The sequence below is a fragment of the Apium graveolens genome, chromosome 10 (assembly GCF_009905375.1).
Source record: "Apium graveolens cultivar Ventura chromosome 10, ASM990537v1, whole genome shotgun sequence".
NCBI classification, from domain to species: domain Eukaryota; kingdom Viridiplantae; phylum Streptophyta; class Magnoliopsida; order Apiales; family Apiaceae; genus Apium; species Apium graveolens.
The window spans coordinates 153,231,192-153,251,987 of NC_133656.1; the positions used below are offsets into that span (position 1 = coordinate 153,231,192).

At 34.7% G+C, this 20,796-nt stretch overlaps 1 long non-coding RNA gene across 1 annotated transcript; it reads right to left on the minus strand.

The window, feature by feature from the left end:
* Positions 1-273: 273 nt before the first annotated feature.
* LOC141689451 (uncharacterized) lies at positions 274-1,646 on the minus strand. The gene is made up of 3 exons (XR_012562389.1): positions 1,437-1,646; positions 766-1,097; positions 274-666 (listed from the first exon to the last, which is right to left on the minus strand). It is a non-coding gene; the product is annotated as an uncharacterized LOC141689451 (long non-coding RNA).
* Positions 1,647-20,796: the final 19,150 nt, after the last annotated feature.

Here is a 20,796-nt window from a genome sequence, read left to right on the forward strand (position 1 = left end):
GTAAGGAGAAGACACAGGGTGATCCGGGATTATCACATCCCATATCTAAGGCAAAAACACAGATTAAGCTCATAGAATTCTTACTCAAATGACAGCATATTATTTTATTTACTACATTGTAAATTAACTACCACGTAATCAAAGCATTTCTATTAAAATCTGGAAATAGCCTTAACACGCCTTAAATTATTTAAATAAACTAATTATATGAAGTGCCACGTAAATCAGAAGGCGATGGGAATTAAATTCGGAAGTATAATCCAATCAACTACTCAATTAGCTTTAGGTTCTGCTGTGCTTACCCCGTCTGTTACTAGGACCAAGAATTCATCCTCTTCTGTGAGCTTTCTGTAATAGATTTCAGGGACTGATATCAATCCAAAATCTTTTAAGCAAAAATCTCCAAAAGCCCTTGACATGGCTAGACCTGGAGCATCTTGATCAGGCCTCCAGACTCTAAAAATATTTGTCTTAATAATTTACTTTAACATTTAGAAACGACCATTTATTCCCTTATCTTGTTCAAAAAAGGATGTTACAGAACCTATTTGGAATATTTGGTTTCAAGTCCACGGTAATTTGAACAGGACTCAATCTATCTTTGTTGTCTCTTGTACAAAGAACAGCACAAGAATCCCCCAAGTTTTCAACCAATAAATGTCTACCCTGGAAATCGTAGAAAGAGAAAAAGTGAGAAACTGAACTGATACCTACATTCCAGATTAGTTGATTTCATTGTTGAGAGATCGCATAATTAAATCGCACCTGTTTAAGCACCGTCACTTCTGTTGTGCCACTACAGAAGCTATCGATATCATAATCAACTTCAAGATCCTCATCCATGCCTTTAAAAGACTGAAGTATACTTTCCTTGACTGAATTATAGACAGGGTCATGATGAATATTTTGGACATGATCATCAGAGTTTATGTCATCGATACTACTTTGATCAAATTGACAAACAAATGTATGCTTAATTTTGTTGAGGAAAGCTTTGAGGGTAAATTGTCGCGCACATGTTGTACCACCTTGTGACTTAACGGACCGTGTCCATCAAACACAGCACAGAATATTGTGTCCTCATGATCAGCAAAGTTCTGAGGAACAGAAAAAAAATTACATACAGTAAATACTTCATAATCTTCGAGACACTTCATAAATAATCTAATACATATGGAGAGTGATAGCAAACTGCATTTACATATACTGGTCTATGGCAACAGATTGAACAAATGAATTTATCTTATATTCACAAATCAAACCGATACATCGAACTGAGAGCATAACTAGACATAGCTTGCAATGCAAATTTGCAGCAAAACTAGCATTTCAAATCAATCAAATGAGTTTGAAGCAACTAAACAACAAATGTTTTTGAACATAGAAACAGACATGCTATGCTACAACTTTAGAAGAGAAAGAAAATGGCTTACTACCTCCCACACTATCATAGCTTCTTGATTAGTCCCTTCTCTTCCTCGTCGAGAAAACATCGACGTAAATTCAGAGGACCCTTTCAACCTTATTCTTGCCCCATAATCTCCATAGGCTATCTCACTATTGTTGGAATATTTAATCTAAATTTAGTTTATTTATGTCTTATTGTTATCTGGTTTATTTCTGCATGCATGATCCTGGTTAATCGGGGTAGTAGTAACCAGGAGAACTAGTCATCTGAGAGTAGAGTTTTTGTAGGAATAAAGAGTCAGTCATGGTTTAGTGGTTGCTATCTTTATGGTAGTTAGTTTTGTTTCAAGTTCTATATGTAATCATTTTCCTGATCTAATAAAATATCTCAGAGCTTTTAGCTGCATTTTTTTCCTCAGTACATATACATAAGTATAATATCTGGTCTTCACGTGGTATCAGAGCCTGGTACACAGTGCATGACTAAGTGTATGCCGAGGAAAACAGCAACAATGGAACCGAGCAAAGTAAAAGAAAGTGCAATCAGCCTAACATACCCTATACTAGCCAGGAGCAACTACACATCATGGGCCCTGAAAATGAAGGTTTTTATGCAAGCTCATGATGTGTGGAAGGCAGTGGAACCTAAAGACCCAAAAGCAACAGTGGAGGAGAAGACAGATAAGATTGCAATGGTTGCAATCTATCAAGGCATTCCTGAGGACATGTTGTTGTCCATTGCAGAGAAGAGTACGGCTAAAGAGGCATGGGATGCAATCAAAACCATGTGCTTGGGTGTTGATCGAGTAAAAAAGGCGCGAGTTCAGACGCTAAAAGCAGAGTTTGAGTCTCTTAGCATGAAGGATACAGAACAACTCGACGATTTCTACATGAAATTGAACGGACTTGTGACAAATATCCGGGCTCTGGGCGAAGTGGTTGAAGAGGCGTACGTAGTTAAGAAATTGCTACGCTCCGTCCCATCAAGGTTCCTACAGATAACGTCGACCATCGAACAGTTTGGAAATCTTGAAACTATGTCAGTGGAATAGGATCACTTAAAGCCCACGATGAAAGGCTGAGAGGACACAATGAGAATAGTGGTGGAGCCAACTGTTATTGACAGAGGAAGAATGGGTCAAAAGAGAAGCTGGTGAGGGAAAATTGTTACTCACTAGAGAAGAATGGCTCAAACGGTCAAACAAAGAAAGGGCAGAGACGCCATTTGGACATAAATATCGTGGCAACAGTGATTTTCGTGGAAGAAATGTTGGACGAGGTGGGCGAGATAAAAGCAGAGTCAGATGCTTTAATTGCCTGTCATATGGCCATTTTGCAGCAGAATGTAAGAGGCCAAAGCGAGATAAAGAACAAGGCCAAAACTTGGAGGCAAATTTAAATCAGGTTCAAGACGATGATGAACCTGCACTTTTGTTGACAGAATGTGGGAAAGAAGGAGAAAAGGTCAAGTTACTTAATGAAGAGAGGGTGGTGCCAAAGCTAAAACAAGAAGGAGAAATTCGAAAAGTGGAATCAAACTTGTGGTATTTGGACAACGGTGTTAGCAATCACATGACGGGTGATAAAATGAAGTTCAATGAATTAAATGAGCAGATCACTGGACAAGTAAAATTTGGTGACGGGTCAATGGTGAAAATTGAAGGAAAGGGCTCGATAATGCTCAAGTGCAAGAATGGCGAGGAACGCACACTTCGAGAGGTATATTACATCCCTTCTCTGTGTAATAACATTAATAGTATTGGGCAATTGTCAGAGGAGGGTAACAAAGCTGTGTTCAATGAAGATTTACCGTGGGTTCATGATTAAGAAGGAAAGTTACTTATGAAGGTCAAAAGGTCAGTAAATAGATTATATAAAATACTTCTTGAGTGCAGTAAGTCTTCTTGTTTGATGTCTAAACTAGATGATTCATCGTGGTTATGGCATGCCCGCTTGGGGCACGTTAATTTCCAAGCTCTAACAATGATGTTCACAAAAGAGATGGTACATGGTCTGCCCAAAGTTATTCAACCCAAGGAGGCTTGCACATGATGTCTTATGTCCAAGCAAACCAGAAGACCATTTCCAGCCAAAATAAATTATTGTGCTAATGCACCACTTGAGCTCATACACGGTGATCTGTGCGGACCGATCACACCTGCAACATCGGCTGGAAATAGATTTTTTCTCTTCCTGGTTGATGACTACTCGAGAGTTATGTGGGTATATATGTGGAAGTCTAAAGAAGAAGCATTCTGCGAGTTTAAAAAATTTCGAGCTCAGGTTGAAAAAGGTTCATACAAAAAGATAAAGATGTTGAGGACGGATAGGGGTGGCGAGTTCATGTCTAAACAATTCTCAACCTACTGTGAGGAGACAGGCATTCAATGACAATTTACAGCTCCGTATTCCCCACAACAAAATGGTGTGGTGGAACGACGAAACAGAACTGTGGTCGCCATGGCAAGGAGCTTTCTGAAAGAAATGAAAATGCCATTAACAATATGGGGGGAGGCTGTTCGACATTCAGTGTATATTCTCAACAGATTGCCAACTCGGGCTATAACGGGAAAAACACCGTACGAAGCCTGGACTGGAGAAAAGCCTAACATTGATCATATACGTGTGTTTGGTTGCACAACACACATGAAGATTCCCAGTGTTTATACAAAGAAGTTGGATGATCGCAGCAAAAGTGTAGTCTATCTTGGCAAAGAACCTGGCACAAAGGCTCATCGATTGTACGACCCAATGAATCGTAAACTTCATGTTAGTCGAGACGTCACCTTTGAGGAGAAAAAGGCATGGTTGTGGGAAACAGAGGAACAAACTGAATTAGCCCCGTTGGAGACATTCACAGTGTTTAACACTCATGAAGAAAACCCGGCAAGTGAAGACGATGGTGAACCTGTTACACCAAGCCAGTCAAATACAGATTCATTTGAGAGATTTACAGGTGATATGTCTTACTCGTCTGATTCACCCAACACGGAACTGGATACAACTGACAATAGCAGTGGCCCAGTACGCTACAGGTCTTTGAATGATATTTACAACAACACTGAGGTGGTCGAAATTGATGAGGACTTACTGCTGCTCATGGGAGTTGATGAGCCAAAATGCTATAATGAAGCAGCAAAGAAACATGAATGGAGACAAGCCATGAAAAAAGAAATCAAAGCCATTGAAAAAAATAAGACCTGGGAATTGAGAGAGTTGCCACAGGGACATAAAGCTATCTACTTGAAGTGGATTTAAAAATTAAAGAAGGATGTTGATGGGAAAGGGATCAAACACAAAGCACGGTTAGTCGCCAAAGGATATGTACAAAGAGCTGGAATTGATTTCGAGGAGATCTTTGCTCCTATCACCAGACTTGAGACTGTAAGATTGCTATTGGTTTTGTCTGCTAAGAGTGGTTGGGAGGTTCACCATCTCGATGTTAAAACAACTTTTTTAAATGGTGATCTTCTCGAAGAAGTGTATGTCAACCAACCTGAGGGATATGTAAAGCAGGGTCAAGAACACTTGGTGTACAAATTAGCAAAAGCCTTGTACGGTCTCAGACAGGCACCACGTGCTTGGTATCCAAAATTAAACAAGTGTCTTGAAAATCTGGGCTTTCTTAGATGTCCATACGAGCATGCGGTGTATACACGAAAGCAAGATGGTGAGACTTTAATCGTGGGAGTATACGTGGATGACTTGTTAATCACCGGTACAAGTATACTTGCTATTAAACAATTCAAGGATCAGATGAAGAGTATTTTTAAAATGAGCGATTTAGGTAAGTTGTCCTATTATCTGGGAATTGAAGTTAATCAGGGAGCTGATTGTATTAAGCTAAAGCAGTCGACATACGCTAGAAAACTCCTTGAGAAGGCAGGTATGTCGGACTGCAATCCAACCAAGTTCCTAATGGATCCCAAGCTGCACATTACAAAGGATGAAGGCGGGGAAGCTGTGAATCTTATAGAGTACAAAAGTATTGTAGGAAGCTTGCGTTACTTAGTTCACACAAGACCTGACATAGCATTTGCAGTGGGCATCGTGAGTAGATTTATGGAACACCCGACTGTGACCCATCTGAATTCTGTAAAACGTATTTTAAGATACGTAAAAGGAACGCTAGAATTTGGTTTGGTGTACACACAAAGGAGTGGAAATAATTTCTTAACATGTTATTCTGACAATGATCTTGCAGGGTATATTGAAGACATGAAAAGTACTGGAGGTATGGTTTTCTACCTAAATGAAAGCCTAATCACGTGGGTTTCTCAAAAACAGAAGTGTGTGGCTCTTTCATCCTGTGAAGCAGAATTCATGGCAGCTACTGCTGCTGCTTGTCAAGCTATCTGGTTACGAAAACTATTGGGACAAATTACCAGTGAGTTTGTTGGTCCTGTGATATTGTTCATTGATAATAAGTCTGCAATTGACTTGGCCAAGAATCCGGTATTTCACGGACGAAGCAAACATATTGATATCCGTTACCACTTCATTCGTGAGTATGTGGAATGTGGGGAGATCATTATAAAACATGTAAGTACTGATATGCAGCGCGCAGATTCATTAACCATGGCTTTGCCAGTGGTGAAGTTTGAACAAGTTGTTGGGAGTCAAGAACTTGCTTGGATAAATTTAGATTACGGGGGAATATGTTGGAATATTTAATCTAAATTTAGTTTATTTATGTCTTATTATTATCTGGTTTATTTCTGCATGCATGATCCTGGTTAATCGGGGTAGTAGTAACTAGGAGAACTAGTCATCTGAGAGTAGAGTTTTTGTAGGAATAAAGAGTCAGTCATTCTCAATTTCATATACATATACATAAGTATAATATCTGGTCTTCAACTATCACCATCGATCTCTCTTGGTCCCGAGTTGGGGAACCTATCAATTCTGTGAGTTCTAATTTGACAAGAAAAACATGCACCAATATTTGCATAATTAATTTAAATTTCATTCAAGAACAGCTAAATGATTCCAGAAACAATGAAAATAATCAGCCAATATGTTCAAATATTGTACCTGTTTCTTGCATGGATCAAATATAGAACTCAAATCCAAATTGAAGGGTCAAAAGAGAGATCTTTTTAGGTAAAAGATTGGCCATTAACAACAAACTACCTCAGTAGTCCGTGCAATGCACTGACATAATTGATATTATTTTGATTATAATTAATAACAATATACTAGTTTTATACCTGTGCAATGCACGGGATATCTTATAAATATTTTATATGAATTTTTAAATTAAATTTAATTAATCTATTTTTTTGGAAAAATTATAAAATGACATTTCTAACTCTAGTTAGTTGCTAAAACTTATTTTATTTATATTATTTTTTTTTACTTTTATTGTTTTTTGCTTAAAATTTCATATTTTTATAATTTTAAAATTATTAAATTTATAGATATTCACTTAATAAATTTATTATACCATATATAATTAAATTTTATTTTTGTTCTTTACTCCAATTATGTATAGGTTCTAATATAATATTAAGATATTAATAGAAAATATGATAATTATAATCATCATAAATAAGTTGATAATATTCTTTTTATTAGTATTAATTTAGATTTATTTACTTTACTTGTTTTACTCATGAAATTTATGTTTTTTTTGTAATTTTAATTATTTTTTTCTATTTTTCACTCTATAATTTTTAGATGATGAATATTATGAATTTCAATTTATTTTGTCTAATTTTTTATATTAAAATTTTTTTATTAAAGAATTTATGGGTGAAATTTGGTATGACGTCCAATTAATCATTTATAGACCATGTCTACTATGGTTATCTTCTTTTTAAGTTTTTATTAGAGTTTAATGTTTATTGTGATTTTTATATTTTTTCTTTTTATAAGTATTAGGAATTTTTTTTGGATATCCGGTACATTATATTATTTTTTTGCTGTTTTGCATTCAACAATGGAGACTCTACTCATAGAGTGATAGAGAGTAATTCACAATATTAACCTTGACAGCATACCATCTTACCCTACCACTTAAACAATAATTTATAATTTGGAAAAATATAAAATGAGCTAAAACTTATTTTATTAACACTATTTTTTTATTTTAGTTGTATTGTTTTTTTGCTTAAAACTTCATATTTTTCTAATTTTAAAATTATTAAATGTATACATACTCACTTAATAAATTTATTATATCATATACAATTATTTTTTTTTATTTTTGTTTTTTACTCCAATTATGTACATGATATAATACAATATTAAGATAATGATAGAAAATATGAGAATTTTTAATTATCATAAATAAGTTGATAATATTATTTTTATTAGTATTCATTTGGATTTATTTACTTTACTTGTTTTACTCATGAAATTTAGTTTTTTTTTTTAATTTTTGATTAATTGAATTATTTTATTTTTCACTCTATAATTTTTTCAGATGGTGAATATTGTGAATTACAATTTACTTTGTATATTTTTTAATATTAAAAACTTTTTAATAAAAAATTTAAGGTGAAATTTGGTGTGACGTCCGATTAAACTTGAATTCTTCATTTATAGACTATTTTTACTATTGTTATTAGTTTTTTTTAAATTTTTTTATTATAGTTTAGTGTGATTTTTATATTTTTTTTTCTTTTTTCAGACTTCTTTTTGCAAATCTAGTACACGTTATATTATTTTTTTGCACTCAACAACTAATAGCGAGTGATTTACAATCTTAACCTAGAATGATTTATAATCTTAACTTTGACAACCATACCATCTTAACCTACCACCTAAACTCCCTTACACCAATTATATATACGATATAATTCATGTTAGGTAATGAATCACACACAGAGGGGTGAATGTGTTTTTGAGTTTTTCTGCTTTTCTTGATTTGTAAATTAAATCTTGTAGTGAAATGTGTTAATACTGAAATTAAACAAGTAAGAACAGTGGACACAGATCTTTCAAAACTCACTTAATTTTATATTAAAATTAAGAATATTTTGCTACAAAATTTATAGGCTCTTTGTTGATAAAGAGCTTAGCTTCTTCCTTGAGACAATACAAGATTTTTCTAATCTTGATTGTTACTGCTAACAAAGCATCCAATATTTACTTTATAAAACACAGTAAACACTAGGTATTACACAACATGCAACATGTACTAAACCCTATTTTTAGATAATCAGATTTTTCTATTTCTGGCTTAGTGAATCTTTGCTAATCTTGCACGCCTGTGACTTTACTTTGCCTGTTAATATTGGCCTTTGATCTTGTACTCTTCAAACTGCTTTTTGTAAACTTGTCAATCCAACTGATTGGATTGTTTGTTGATTGTTAATCTTGGATATTGAATTGGTCTGCACTTTGTACTTTGAATTTTATCTCGAGATCTCCAGTTTGGTATATAGAGAACTTGATATCTGAATAAGTATAATGACTTATCGAGATCTCTCATTACTCTATAGTTGTTTTGACTTGTAAAGGTCTCTGAGTTCTCTATAGGAGAATTTAGCTTGTCGAGGTCTCTCATCTTCATGTCTTCACTTTGGCTTATCGATATCTCTGAGTTCTCTAGTGACTAATTGACTTGTCGATAACTCAGAGTTCTCTAGTAATATTTGACTTGTCGATATCCCAGAGTTCTCTAGTGAAATTTGACTTGTTGATATCTCTGAGTTCTCTAGTGAAATTTGACTTGTCGATATCTCTGAGTTCTCTAGTAAAGAAATGACTTGTCGATATCTTTGAGTTATCTAGTAGCTTTCCTGACTTCTCTATAAGTCATTCTGAAGTTCTCGAATGACTTCTCTATAACACTAAATCTGTTACTTGTAGAGATCTTGACTTAAGATATTTTTCTCAAAACAGATTTATTCAACTCCAAGCTTCTTCATAATTCTTCTGAGGCATGATATTCTTGATCTTCTTCCAGAAAGAATTTTTAGGCTTGATACTGTTTACAGAAAAAGACTTCAGTCTGCTCTTTGACATTTTTACAGACTTTAAAATGTTACAATATAAAATGCAAACTAAGATTACAATATAACTTACTTAGGGTTGACAATTTGACTTAGTCTTGTTATAGTACAAGCATGCCTTGCACAACAATCTCCCTCAATTTGTGAAAAGATTGCTTAACACAAATTCATGCCTGTTAACAAGACTAATCCCAAGCTACAATTGAAAATAAGACTAATATAAAAATTGACTCAAATGCATCATTTATACATCAGGTGATTTCTTGAGTTTAAACTGTTATATACATCAGAAAAAACTGGGACTTTTGATTCTTCTCTAATGAGGTCCTTTAGATATACAAGAATTTTAAGTTCCTCTATGATTGGTGTCCCTATTAAAGCTTCCACCAGCTTGAGTCTGTCTTGCTTTGGATAACCATCTAACATCTGAATTCTAAACTTTGAAAATGAGCCAACTTTTACATTTAGAAATCTTCCATCCTTGGAAATTCTGCTCATTCCTTTTGCCTTGAGTTCTTATGACCTTTTAATATACAATTCAATCTCCTCACCATACTTCCTCTTTTTCTCCTCATATTCAGATTTATTCCTTGCTCTTCTTTCCTCTCTTGCAATTAACCATTCACCCAACACAGATCTTCATGCTCTTGTAGCATTATTCTTATCCTTAAGTAAGCTTATTACTCTTTTAATTTCTGTGGGAGAGAGAGTGTCCATTAAGTTGCTGCCAATAAAAGTGAAGGACCCATCTTCAAAGTAGATTCTTACTTCCCTTAGAGCTACAACCCAGACTCTAACTATTTCCTCAGCTAGTTGATAGAAATAATCTTCATCTGAGATGCACCAATTTAAAGGTAGAAAGTCACTTTGCTTGAAATAGTTCCAGATGGCCCTCTTAGTAACTTGTACTTTTTCAGTATGCTTGGCTTTCTTAGGTTTCCTCCCAATAGACTTGAAATGAGTTTTGTGTGATGGCTTGACAGAAGGTAGGTTTGTAATTTTCTTGAGAGATATTTGGCTTGTGGTGATTGGTTTTTTAGAAAGGTGTTAGTAGTTTGTTTGTATAGGAATTTAGGCTTAAAGGTTTGAGGTGGTTTGATGATTGAGTTTGTTGGCTTTGAAGGTTGAGCTAGGTTTATTTGTATTTTTAGGGTTTGTTGTGGTTCTGAGCCATCTTGCCTTTTCTTGCTTCTCCTTTCTTCCCCCCTTTTCTTGTGAGCATCCTTCTTCTCATTGTTACTACCAGTTGCTCTTGAAGATTGACTTGGATTTGAGCCAACAGGTTTTTGTTCATCATGGTTCTGCTCATCATCATCCTTGTGTCTTCTTAGATTAAACTGAGTGGATGGCAACATGGTGTCAGCATTTCTGAGATACCTTTCAAGATTCCTGATCATTTCTTCATCTTCAATTTTCTTGGTCTTTTTATACTTCAAGTCAGATTGATTAGTCATGATCAGTCTCATATTCCCTCTCACACAATTCTTGGGCACATTGAGGATTTTGTTCTTCTTTGTCTGTGGGCATATGTAGGACACTCCCTTGCTTGGATATAGATAGGCTTCAGGAAAAGCTACTATTTGTGCATTTTTGAGCTCATTAAGAAGCTGAGTGTGCTCTGTGATGACTCTATGAACTTTGTCAATCACAACATCTAGCTCAGATGCCCTTAGAGTTCTGAGATTTGAGAGAGAGACTTGAAGGCATCTGTCTACACCACCATCATTAATATTGACAAAAATCCTCTTCTGTAGATAGTCATCAACATTCACCAATACTGCCCTGACTTGATTGATAGTTTTGGCCAATGCTCTCTTGTATGTGATGAAGTTATTTTGAAGAGACATTCTCAAGACTGCAAGAAGTTCACTGAATTTTTGATCTTGATTTGGTCCTTCTGCAGCCTTGATGAGTCTTTCTTTTCCAACATCAACTTGAGCACTTAAAGATCCTGAACCAACTTGAATAGGCTCTTTAGAATTGGCTTTTTCATCCCTGAAGTATTAAATCCTAGCCTCAATCTCCCTCTTAGTCTTGGGGACATGCATGAGTAGAGGAGTTGGTAATTCTGGCCTTATTTCTATAGGTAGAGAGGGTAGTGGAATGTTGAGTTTCCCCATTATGGCTCCCAAAGTAATAGAATTTTGCATTTGGAGATGCTTGTGAGAGTCCACCAGGGCTTTGATATTTGTCTGTTGACTCTGCACCAAGGATGTAAGAGCTTGAACCTATGCACTTAGTGAGTCATTTGATGATTTGAGAGAAGAAACTTGGTGTTGCAGTTCTTGAACTTGTAGTTTGGATGAGGATTGAGATGTAGAAGAGGTAGAAACTCCAAAAGTGTCCTGAACAACTTTCTTGATTTCATCCATGAGCAAGGCTAAAGGAGTGTATCTGCTTGAATGCATTTGATATGGCTTCAGTCTTGTGTCATTAGAGTGAATAATGTGATTTTGGACTTGTTTATTCAGAGCCACAAATGAAGTCTTGAGGTTCTTCATATGAGTTTCCATTCCACTGAGATCATATCTTGATATTTGGTCAGCAAAGTTTATGAATTTGTTTTGATTTCAGTTTGAGAACGAATGATTTGATTCATCTTTTCCCTCGCCATCTTCATTACTTTATCTTGATGACAATTCAATGTGATTTGGAGTGCTTTTCGAAAGTTGTGGAAGGCCTTGATTTGAGCTTTGTACACATCATTGATGGCATCATACACTTCTTGAGGAGTTAGGGATCTAGCATTGCTTCCCAGAACAGTGATATATTCTTTCCTAAATTTGGCTAGCACAACATCCATTTCAATAGAGAATTCCTTATCCAGCCAAGCATCACAATTGCATCCTGACCAGCTTCATCAACAATTTTAGCTTAATTTTCTTCAACATCAGTCTGGTAGGTGAGCATTATAGCTTGGTAGTCCTGGTTTGACATGTTGGGTGTGAGCAGCTGTTGTGATATTTGTGCAAGGCCTCCAAGCTGATCAACTCTAAGATCTATAATGGTTGAGAGATTATGTGAGGTTGGGAGGTTGATGGTTGGTTTGTTGGATGTGAAAGTGACATAGTAGCAAAACTACCTGTGATAGAAGTCACAGTTTGACTCACAGTAAGTACTGTGGTTATGACAAGTTGTTGTTCTCCGCTTGTGGTGGGAACCTCCAATTGAATTGGAGGGGATTTTACTGGGTTACTGTCATGTGCACCAGTCTCAAACTCTTGTGCTTCTTGCAAAGCACTGTCACATGAATGTGATAAACTTGCCTCCTCTATGACAGGATCATTAGCAATTATACTCCTAGCATCAAATGGCAATGCAATTTCTACTAGGATTTTGAGGGAAGTTGTTCCTTGAACAGTAACCTCCAATTGAATTGGAGAGGATTTAGATAGCTCCTCCTCAGGAGTACTACCCTCAAACCTAACAGTCTGTGAAGACTGATTTGCATATGAAGGTGCATTTATGATCTCCATGGGGTCTTTAGTAAAAAATGATGAATCCCCCATATTTGTGTTGGTGTCATCAAGTTCTACCCCAGCATGTAGCCTCTCATCAACTAATTGTAGTTTCTGGGTGGTGAGCAATGTAACAGTCCAAATCCGGGGTCAAGATTTGGTGTCACTAAACAATTTTTACATAAAATAAAATAATATGTAGATAACCCCTTGAATCCGGATCATTTATAGGTTATGGTATGAAACAAGAATCCGACCTTCTACAAATCACAACAACTAGAATACAAGTTTAAATACCTTTATACTAATGCCCTTGTCTTATTTTTCTTAAATCTTCGTCCTCTAGCAGCGGAGATCTCTCTAACCTCTGCCATCTAACGAAAGCTATTCACTTTTATCCTTATCTGCTTCTGAAAGAAATAAGAATTTACAAAGCAATAGTGAGCCAAAAATGCCCAGCAAGTATATAAGTGATTTTCAAGTATCAATATCAAAGGAAAATTTCCGGATCTTTAAATAAATTTTAAACAATTCTATTTATTTGAGGGAGTTGAGCGAATAAACATTAGCTGTTACCAGCCTTTAATTGTAAATCCAAAAGTGACAAGCGATTCCCAGATTCATCTCCTGAATTAGCGTTTTGTCTGGTTTTGGGATCATAAACTTTCTGAGAGAGAATTCCGTTAATGGCGATCAACAACAAATTAGACTGGACACTAGTTCGCACCCATACCCTGCTGATCAGCCAGGATACAGTGCAGATTTATACTCAACCGTATAGATCCATTCGAGTACCACAGGAACTATCTCCCAAGGGTCCGGTCCATCCCCGACCCATAGGGTACAGCTCATCGCTGGCCCTCACAATAACCATCCAGCCCGTAGAGTATTTCGACGTTAAATCATTTGATTTCAAAACATCCCAACCCAGGGTTTGCAAATAACCCGAAATAATGGGTATTTGCTCAAGAGAGCAATCGATAATGTAGGAACAATAATGAAAGGAACGGGCATAATAAGAGTAATTGCAGCGAAATATAAAACAGTTAACTATTTTGAACTTTGAATAGGAATGAAGAGATAATTACAGTATTTTATGAGAAAAGTAAAGAATACTTGCCTCGATAAGCTTTAACCACTATTATTGGTTGACTTTTGGATTGCCTTGAGCGTTCATCTTTATCGTCAAACCACTACCTTATTCTCGCTACGATCTCAACACTCAGGTCCTTCGATTGGAACCTCGCTGAGTTCGACAACTAACCACTAGTTCATTCTTAGTCCAATGTTAATCCTCAGGTCTTCCGACTAGGACCTACAGGGTTGAAATACCATAATTCAGATAATCGGTTAAACTTACCATCAAATCGCTATCACTTCTACCCATACGGTTTCATATCCCGTCTCGTATTTATAGGTATTATTGAAATACACATATCAATTATGGTTCACATCTTCGAAACTTGGTTCGGTATTTATTTTCGGAAAGTACGTATATTTGTTGTTTAAAATTAATAGGGTAATTGATTATAAAATATTTTGTCACAACACATAACTAGAATCATATATATATTGTCGTTCGACATCTCCGATAATTGCGGGTTACGCTCCCATATTTTTGGAATTAATTTCATGAAAATCGGGTAGCATCTCCTTTGTTTATCGGCCTACCCGTCGAAATCAAATCGACGTCAATCACAACAACAAACGTAACACCAAACAATTCACAAATCAATTCATCAATCCGATATGAATTCACTTTATTAATTATTATTATTCGTTTTTGTTTCAAAATTTATTTTACAACTAATTTTATTTATTTATAATTTAGAACTCAGAGTTAATCATCATTACCCGATCAATTCTCGGATTTCCAACGCAAACTCGACCGATTAAAAATAATTTTCCACGCAGAATTTATTATATCACGAGATTATTCAATAAATTTCTGCAGAATTAAATAAACAAAAAGTTAAGCAGGAACAACCGAACAGAACCACAAAACCACAGGGACACAATCAGGACCGCGCCACGCGCCGCCATCCTCACCGGAAAACGGTGAGGGGCAGCGGCAACGGGGAAATAAACGGAATCTGTCAAGGCATATACATACGTATAAATATATATACACATGCATCAACAAGATTAACTGCCGAATTAAAACGGGACAAGGCGGCAAATTCACCAAAAAATAGGTCGGTGAAACTTACCGGAAAAACAAGACGGACGACAACACAGGGAACAAGGAAAGGAAGAGCGAAGGAAAGAGAGATTAAAGACAAAAAAAAAGAATCGAGAAGGAGATGCAGGAGAGAGAGATCGAGAAATATGAACATAAGGGGAAAACAAAATGGGTCTGATTGCTGGGTTATGAGAAGGAATGGAGCAGGGGCTTTATCGTCCTTTGCCTCCTCTGAATTTTCTTTCCGAAATTTTAATAACACTGCAGTTACGTTGGTAAATTGTATAATAATTAGGAAACATAGAATTTAACTACGAAATAATTTTTAAAATAAAGTTCATAAAAATATCCATCTCCCGATATCTTTAAAATAATTTTTAAGTATATGGTTTATTTTCTACGAATTTTTACAAGAAAGAACACAAAATAGAAATAATTCTTGTTAAAATCATTTAAAAATACTCAGACATCACAATAAATCCCACTACTATTTTTACCAAGTCCTTAGAGTTATTGTAGAGATAATAAAATAAGTTTCAAAACTTTAACATGCTCTGGTAGCTTTAAAAAATTATTTAAAAGTTAAATAACCCTTATTTATTACTTAATAAATCATTTAAAAAAGGGTAATTGATAAAATATTGATTTTTAAATTTTATAAACTCCTAAAAATAAAAAATAAAATTATAAAGCAACAAAAATAATTTTTGGAATAATTTTAGCATTTATAAGAATAAATATTCAATAAAATCATTTTAAAATAAAATAATGTCATACAACTCAATAATTAGTTATACAAATAAGGTTTATATCTGAAAATTACCCATAATTAACAATAAGGTAACACACCACTAACAGACCCATCACAAATTTTATTTATTTAATAATTCGATAATTACATTTACATATCGAATCCGAAAATAGCTAACTTAGCGGCTAAGTAACTATATAACGATACAATTTAATACCCGATATGGATAATTATCAAAATTGAGCTTCCTTTAAAATACTTTATATAAAAATAAAGTAATATTATCTCACCTTCCGAGAATTCAGATTTTTATCGATCTATAAAATGATTAGCGTATCGAAAATTTCACGCCGGGACTCGTACAGGTCAAACCGTACCCCAGATCGAAAAAGTCAAAACACGAAAAGTGTTCAGAATTATCAGATCAGGTTAAGAAGGAGTTTTCGGAAGAGTTTCGGGTTGTAAAAATGCAAAACGGTTGAAGGTGGACGATTTTTGATTCTAAAAGTAATTTTATAATTGCGCAAAAATAATAATTATTAATTCTATAAATTCTTATAAAATCATATAATAATCCAAAAATTACCAGAAAAATACCAAAATTATCTATATTTAATTCTTGAATAATTAGAAATTAAAACATCCTAATTTTATCAGATATCAACACCCAAATATTAATATCAAACATCAAATAATTTACCAAAATTCATGTAATAATCACATAATCATTATTTATTGATAAAAATAATTACATAATATTTCTCGGACGTTACATCCTTCCCCCCTTAAAAGGATTCTGTCCTCAGAATCATACTAAGGAACAGACTACCAATATCACATCTATCAGTTGTCTATGCAACTTGACTTAAACCTCCATTTTATACATATGGAGCTAAATTACTCTTCTTAGTCATTTACATTTGAACATCTTATAAACTCGTTATGCCTGTAACAATAAGGTCAACTCATTCGCAATCGCTCTATCTATCTTATTGTCTCAAAGAACTAACTTAATTTATACTCATCCGCTTCTCTCTCTAATTCTAATAATTTGTGTTCATGAACTTCCCATTTTCACTGATTGTTCTACTTTACTTTTCATGTCTCCTTCTGTTCGGTTAGTCTGGCCTACGATCATTTTCCAATCATATTCGAGAATCTTTAATCGATCTCTTGTACTTTTCATTCATCTGCGCCCGATATACTGAGATCATGGCGTCTTATGCTTCGAAATGTCTTATATCTATTCAAAAGTTTAGACTTAAAGATAAAATTTTAACAATTGCATTTAACTTACCACTTAACAGTATATCCCAATTTTTTTTCAATCACTATCAAATATATTCACCGCGAAAATTTTTTACTATCTGAGAGAAAATATATTAATTTGGAATGGGAAAAATCATAACTTTATTCACAACCGAACTCTTGGTAATAATACTCATTTTGTCGTTATATCAAATTAGATATCGATATGAACTTTGATGCTCACAACATTCCATACTGAAGTCAACATCAATCATCTATATTAATACCACCTTTGATATCTAACAACAAAGTAAGTATAAACCAAAATTGAGTCAAAACCGAATCTTCAATTTCTAACTTTTCAAATTCCTTTACTTATTCCCCAGTAATCCAAATGATATTCACTCTTTCTTTTCTACTCAAGACATCTGTCCTTAAATGGACCTTTCATGTTTGGTAGTTAACCGAACAACCGTAGCTCATAGACAATTATAACCAGAATTCATACCTTTGAAGCTGAGAATGCAGTTGCTACTTTTCAACCATTCGTGTGCATATCTTCACACGTTCAAATTGGTCTTCCTTAGTCCTTGAATGGTCGAGGATGTTATCAATAAATACAATTACACTACCCAATTACTCCTTATACACTATGTTCATTCAATCTTCAGACCTACAATTTCTGATAATTAATGTGTAACCTCATACCTCCATTCTTTCTTTTTCCATGACCACTTTTGTGCATAGCGCGAAATACTTCTTATTTTATTATTCCTTCATTCCACACTCCTGAAGTTTCCTTAATTCATTACTCCATCCCTACAGGGTTATACGATACATGGCTTTTGACATCAGCTCACTCTGTCCAATAACCGACGAGAAATTCTTACTTTAGTCCTCGAGGTAGCCTTGGTAAATCATTCGTTCGAACCTCCGAGACTTCACTTTAATTCTAAAGAATTCCGACATGAGATTCATTGTAACGTTCTTCTCTAACAGTTCGCCATTAATACCTTTGTTTAATTTTCCCTGTTTACACGCATTCTTGGAACGAATTCCTATCTCCAATTATCGACGTTTCACTTTATTTCCCTATCAGTTCTGGCACAACTGACGTTCACAACTTGCATATATCCTGGACTATTTTATAAAATTTCTTTATCATCCTTTTGATTCCACTTCTTGTCTTAATTAGTTCTTCTTTCTCGTTGTTCATTATCTCTTTTAAACATAAGGAATTTCTTTTTCTTGGTAATACTAATCTGTTCATTATTAGATAGGTCATTTCTGGAGTCACTGGAATGAAGGCTTTTATTTATAATATTTATATGTTTACTAATAGAATTAATAAAATTTATCGGTAGTTATTTTCTTAGCCTTGCTTAACTCATCACGGATCGCGTATTTGACTTTCCCTCAATGATCAACATCTCTTTTTCCTGAGTTCACATGCGGACTTCATTAGTCTCTGTCTTACATTAGATGCTTGGGTTTGTGAGCTTTCCGCTATTTAACAGCAACTTCCATTCAATCTCCATTCGAAATGAGTATACATTCAAGTCCTTCCTGGAACGTCATTACAAATGATAACATCTCTTTGTTTTGTCTTACACCTTCAGTTTTTGGAAACGCTCTTCTTGTTTATCGCAAAGGCCTATTTATCTAGATAAAACCTCGCACATGTCTGCAGTAATATCCCGCTAATTCTACTAAACTTTTAATTTCTGCTAATGCCATTACTTCCTCCAAATTGCTAATCGCTTTGATTTCGGATTTGAAAATCATGTTAGAGCTTGACTCAATCTAATTGGAATCGATCTCCATTTAACTAACCATTAGTTGGTAAAGTTGATCAATTAACTCTTTTAACTGATCACTTAAACCAAGTGCTGACTAGCTAACTGGAATCAAAGACCAATTATATAAAGTCGGTTTGGTCATAACAACTTTTCCCAAGAACCGAGATCGCAATCATTTGGAGTACTAATGAGAATGAAAATATATTTCTTTATCCTTAAAAGTAGGGAAATTTCTGAAAATTTTGGGCAACATTTCCCCTATATCATCGACTATCAGTCGGACTCAAGCCGACACCATCAATCAATAAAAGCATCCACAATCATATCCATCCACTTCCATCAACCAAATTCATCAATTCAACATATCAGAATACACCATGCTGATCATCAGATGTACTACTAACATAACATATATCTTTTAATTGGAATAGGGTCTTAAACCAACAATGATTAATATACCCATACCTTTCTCATCTCTTTTACAAGATTATAGAATATTATTAATGAACTTAAAATTATCATGTTGTTTCTCAAAGACTTTATTTCGCGATTTTCTTAAACTTATTTCTTGCCATTACTAATTGTGTACAGTTACCTTTAAGAATTATGCCGCATCCTTCAAATAATCCCACCAATCTTCTATCTTTGAAGATACACACTCAATTCCATTAACTAATATGTTTATATTTTAATAATCACGCATGGTCTTAATTATCATCATCACAATCTGGTGAAAACTCAATCGTTAGATCATTATTTCTTAAAAGGTTTCACAGTCGAGTCAACATTGCTTCATCTCTACTTATGTTCTCGTATCTAACTTTCGTCATTGGTCCGGTTATGGGTATTAAATTCACCATAACTTATTTACTCAAGTTAGAGACCCTCACAACTTCTTGAAGAAAACATTCAAAATTTGATTGCAATTAAGATTTCTTCTACCCTGAATCTTCACGACAAATATATTCCCGCAACGAAGGGATACTTCACGTATTAATTCCCTGTCTGAACCATTGTTCAGAATTCCCTTGATCTTCGATTATTGTCCCGACACTATTTTGCTTTGTCTGACTCACACAGCTTTACTCCCTTATTTTATAATTAATTTATTTATTACGGTTCACTAACGATTCATTTCTCGTCGAAATCTTCTAATTTGCAGCGCATCGCGTTAACACAATCTACCGTACTGATGAGATTTTTGTAACAAGAATAACTGTCTGACTTGATGTCTTTGCCACGACCACGTTATCGGTGAATTCGGTCTTCCTTGCCCACAGATTTCCACCATTTATCAGCTTGCAATCATATCCACCTTCAACACATAATTCTACCTGTCACACGGGACTATTCCATTTCTTTTGTAATCGTTAAAGAATAGACTCTACGCGAGAGGGGAATTTGTGAATATGATTTTGATTGCAAAGAACCGGATAAGGAATAACAATGCAACAAATAATTGGGAGAATCTGTAAGTCAATAAATTGAAGGAAGAAGAATGAGTGAGGATTTGGATATGAATGAGACAACCATACTCGTACTCAAGATGACCAGTCTTTCATACTATATGGCATACAGTACATGATTAGGTGGCGTCCCACCCGACTCTTCGTCATTTCGACAAATTGTCACACCACAACACTGTTTGTCTCAATCAGGAAGCAATATTTTGAGAAAATAAATAATTCAGGTGGAATACAATAAATTTCTTTCATTTTCGCCTCCTATGATCTATCACTAACAAAAGCTCATACGTATTCACGAATCAAGATTAACATATGTTATCGTACTAGAGAAAAGAATGACACTGTTGGTCACCTTCCACGCTTCACCTACGTATGCCTTCAAAAATTACTTGGATAAGATTCACAATTTAGGTCACATCATAACTTTGGAATTTCATTCGGAAATGCCTCCACATTAAATGCTTTAATGATTTGATCATAATCGCATTCTTATGAAATTTATAATCACTGCATCCGATTTCATC